This window comes from Sciurus carolinensis, unplaced genomic scaffold (assembly GCF_902686445.1).
Source record: "Sciurus carolinensis unplaced genomic scaffold, mSciCar1.2, whole genome shotgun sequence".
Lineage (NCBI taxonomy): Eukaryota > Metazoa > Chordata > Mammalia > Rodentia > Sciuridae > Sciurus > Sciurus carolinensis.
Genome location: NW_025920141.1, coordinates 1,221,369 through 1,226,375, shown reverse-complemented (window position 1 = coordinate 1,226,375; position 5,007 = coordinate 1,221,369). Strand labels below are relative to the sequence as shown.

Below are 5,007 nucleotides of genomic sequence, written 5' to 3'. Positions count from 1 at the left end.
AAATTGATCTCTTTAAATTGTATATGTCCTCCTGGTTCAGTTTAGGCAATTCATATGTCTCTAGAAACCTGTTGATGTCTTCAAGATTTTCTGTTTTTTTGGAGTATAGATTTTCAAAATAGCTTCTAATTTTGTTTTGTATTACACTCGTGTCTGTTGTGATATTTCCTTGTTCATTCTGAATTTTAGTAATTTGTGTTTTCTCTCTTCTTCTCTTTGTTAGTATGTGTAAGGGTTTATCAATTTTTTTTATTTTTTCAAAGAACCAACTATTTAGTGAATTTTTCCGATTGTTTCTTTTGTTTCAATTTCATTGATTTCAGCTCTGATTTTAACTATTTCCTGACTTCTACTAGTATTGGTGTTTCTCTGTTCTTCTTCGTCTAGGGCCTTGAGCTGTAGTGTTAAGTTGTTTATTTGTTGATTTTTTTCTTCTTTTATTGTGATGTTTCTTTGTTCTTATTTACCTCTAAGAATTTTTTAATTTCCTTCCTGATATCTTCTGTTATCCATTCATCTTATAATTGTGTATTATTTAATCTCCAGGTGTTGGAGTAGTTTCTGTTTTTTACTCTGTCATTTATTTCTAATTTCAGTCCATTATGATCTGATAGAATACAAGGTAGCAACTCTATCTTCTTGTATTTGCTAACAGTAGCTTTGTGGCATAAAATATGGTCTATTTTAGAGAAGGATCCATGTGCTGCTGAGAAGAAAGTGTATTCGTTCTTTGTTGGATGGTATAATCTATAAATGTCCATGAATTCTAAATTATTGTGTTATTGAGATCTATGGTTTCTTTGTTCAATTTTTGTTTGGAGGATCTGTCCAGTGGTTACGGAGTTGTGTTAAAATAACCTAGTACTATTGTGTTGTGGTGTATTTGATTTCTGGAATTGAGAAGGATTTGTTTGACGTACATGGATGAGCCATTGTTTGGGGCATAGATATTTATGATTGTTATGTCTTTCTGATTTATTCTTCCCTTAAGCAGTATGAAATGTTTTTCTTTATCACTTCTGACTAACTTTGGCTTGAAGTCCACATTATCTGAAATGAGGATGGATACTCCAGCTTTTTTGCTGTGTCCATGTGCATGGTATGTTTTCCCCCATCTTTTCACCTTTAGTCTATGGGAATATCTTTCTATGAGATGAGTCTCTTGCAGGCAGAATATTTTTGGATCTTTCTTTTTAATCCAATCTGCCAGTCTGTGTCTTTTGATTGATGAGTTCAGGCCATTAACATTCAGGGTTATTATTGAGATATTGTATTTCAGGTCATTTGGCTCATGTTTTTTTTTTTTTTTTTGACATGACTTGATTTCTCCTTTATTTGGTTGTTCCTTTAGGGTAGTTCCTCCCTTTGCTGATTTACATCATTGGTTTTCATCTCTTCCTTCTGGAATATTTTGCTGAGAATGTTCTGTAATGCTGGCTTTCTTTTTGCATATTCTTTTAGCTTTTGTTTATCGTGGAAGGATTTTCTTTCGTCGTCAGACCTGAAGGTAAGTTTTGCTGGGGATAAGATTCTTGGTTGGCATCCATTTTCTTTCAGAGCTTAAAAAACGTTGTTCCAGGCCCTTCTAGCTGTTAGGGTCTGGATTGGAAAATCTGCTGATATCTGTATTGGTTTCCCCCATATGTAATTCGATTATTTTCTCTTGCAGCCTTTAAAATTTTCTCTTTATTTTGTATGTTAGGTATTTTCATTATAATGTGCCTTGGTGTGGGTCTGTTGTAATTTTGTGTATTTGGAGTCCTATAAGCCTCTGGTACTTGATTTTCCATTTCATTCTTCAGATTTGGGAATCTTTCTGATATTATTTCATTGAATAGATTGTTCATTCCTTTGGTTTTTTCTCTAAGCCTTCCTTAATCCAGATAATTCTTAAATTTGGCCTTTTCATGATATCCCATAGTTCTTGCAGATTCTGTTCATGATTTCTTACCATCTTTTCTGTTTGGTCAACTTTGCTCTCAAGATTAAATATTTTGTCTTAAACATCTGAGGCTCTGTCTTCCAGGTGTTCTCTCCTATTTGTTATGCTTTCTATGGAGTTTTTAATTTGGTTTATTGTTTCCTTCATTTCAAGAATTTCTGTTTGGTTTTTTTTCAATATATCTAACTCTTTATTGAAATGATCTTTTGCTTCCTGTATTTGCTCTTTTAACTGTCGATTTGTGCCATCATTCAATGCTGCCTTTGCCCTTTCATCTCTTCCTTCAGTGCCTGCATTTGCTCTTTCATCTCCTCGTTTGCTTCCCTGATCATTTTGATTAGGTGCATTCTGAACTCCCTTTGTGACTTTTCTTCTAAAATGCTGTCATTGGATATTATTGCTATACCATTTAGGTTTGTTTGGGACATTTTCTTCCCTTGACTTCTCATATTGTTCAGGTATCTACCCCTGTATTCGTGAAACTCTGGGATATTGCAGATTTCCTCTATTGACTAATATTGTCTCTGTAGATTTGCAATAACTCACCTCTTACCCTTCAGTAGCCTGAAGTCTTGGAGGAACTTGATAATGCATTGCTCCACTAGGAAGCTGGCCTTCTATGGGTGGTGGCCTTCAGGTGGGGTATATTCCCTCTGGCTCTGAGTTGGTTCTGAGTCTCTCAGTACCTCCTCTTCTTGGCTCCTGGGTCGTCAAAGGTCTTCTAGCTCCTGTAGGTGTTTCAGGAAGGTAGTTACCCTTCCAGTGATGATGGCCACACCCTCAGGAGTAATTCAGAATGCTTGCATCAGCCTGTAATGAAACCTCTGGCTAACTCCGTGATGGTGACAAACCTCTGTGTGGTGTTTGGGCAGGTTTTTCAGTGGTCGCGTCTGTATTCGGCCTGGTGGCGTCTGTATTCGGCCTGGTGGTTGGGCGGGTTGGCTACTTCCTGCCCTGGTCCACAAAGCAGGCGGATTGGGTGCCTGCCTGCTACCTCTAGGATGCAAGAGGCCTGACTGGCTGTCAGCTCCTTCCGGGACTAGGACCAACCAGTGATGGCACTGACCTAGGTGCAGTGTTTAGGCGGGGTCGCTCAGTTATGACATCTGTTCCTGACCTGCTGGCTGGGTGGGTTATCTGCCTGCTGCTTACCTCCGTGATGTAGGCGGCCTGGCTCACGCCCCAGCTCGCTCCGTGACTGCGACCAACCAGTGATGGCACTAACCTAGGTGCAGGTTTCAGGCGGGTCGCTCAGTTATGAAGTCTGTCCTTGGCCTGCTGGCTGTACGGGTTATCTGCCCGCCACTTACCTCCACGATGTAAGTGGCCTGGCTCACCCCCCAGCTCGCTCCATGACTACGACCCTATTTATTCTTTTTTTTAATCTCATACCTATTTCACTTATAGATTTTTCTTAACAATTTATTTAACATAACAGTTTCCTTGAAGATAGCCATCTGGTTGTATATTCCAGTGGTTTGTTGGATATTTCAGATGTATAATGGCCATAAAAATAGTTATCATTAATACTTTCAATATCTAACTGGACAACCAGTTAAGGGATATTAATTCAAACAAAATAGCATTACATCTCTTGACTTTGTCAGAAATAAAATGATGGCCTGAGCATGTGAGCTGAGCCAGTGGGTGAACCAGGGCAAGGTAATCTGGGCTGTGAGGCTGCAGAGAAAGATCTGATTGTCATGGACCTGTGACAGTTCCGTATGTGCTTGTCCCTGTGCACAGCCTTTAACTTGAGGAAACCCACAGAAAAGAAGAACCATGTGCATCATGAGCCTCAATTCAGCAACAAAGTTCACAATGATGCTAGAGGGTTGATTATGATCATGATGCCTTGGGTGCTGAAGAAGCAGAGACCTTTGATCAGCTGACACCAGAAGTGAGCATGGAAAGGCTTGGAAAGATTGTAAGTAAAATAGATGGTGGCAAGGACAGGTTTGTCACTGTGGATGAGCTCAAAGATTGGATTAAATTTGCTCAATAGTGCTGGATTTACAAGCATGTAGAGCAACAGTGGAAGGGGCATGACCTCAATGAGGATGGCCTCATTTTCTGGGAAGAATAGAAAAATGCCACCTTTGGCTACATTTTAATGATCCAGACCCTGATGGTGGATTTAAGTGTAAAAAATGATGGTTACAGATGAGCAGAGGTTTAAGATGACAGACAAAGATGGGGACCTTATTGCCTCAAAGGAAGAATTCACAGCTTTCCTGCACCCTGAGGAATATGACCATATGAAGGACTTAGTAGTGCAGGAAACAGTGAAGGATATAGATTAGAATGCTAATGGTTTCATTGATCTAGAAGAGTATATTGGTGACATGTACAGCCATGATGGAAATGCAAATGAGCCAGAATGGGTGAAGACAGAGTAAGAGCAGTTTGTTCAGTTTCGAGATAAGAACCATGATGTGAAGATGGACAAGGAAGAAACCAAAGAGTGGATACTTCCCTCAGACTATGACCATCCAGAGGCAGAGATTGTCAACAAGTATGATTTGGGCAGCCAGGCCACAGATTTTCAGGAGACCTTAGTATGCCATGATGAATTCTGAGCTGCAGACAGAGGAACCCGTGTTTCTTCAAAAGTAATTTATTTTTACAGCTTTTGTTTTCACATGAAATTGCACTACTGAGGCTGTTATTACAGACTTTTTAAGACATGAAAAGGCATATGACATAATGAAAATCATCCTGTCCACATTCCTCCTCTTCTCTAAGGAATTGGAGGGAACTGTGCTTCTGAGGAACAACTCTAATTAGTACACCTGTGTTTGTAGATTTACACTTTGTATAATGTATAACATGGTGTGTTTGTTTATGTATTTGTTCTCTGTTGGGAGTATGACAAGAAGGATCAAGATCCTCAACCCACACTTGTAGGCAAAAATTAGCTCTTTAGTCTTTCTCAACCCCTTATATAATTTTTGTGATTCTCACATATTTTAAGCCTGAGATCAATATGAAATGTTGAGAGAAAGAAAAATTACACGCTCCATGATTTATATTTACAAAGATAACACTTAATATTGCCTTTGAAA

General features: G+C 38.9%; 1 pseudogene; it reads left to right on the top strand.

The window, feature by feature from the left end:
- The first annotated feature begins 3,639 nt into the window (after positions 1-3,639).
- Positions 3,640-4,521, top strand: LOC124974296 (calumenin-like; annotated as a pseudogene).
- Positions 4,522-5,007: the final 486 nt, after the last annotated feature.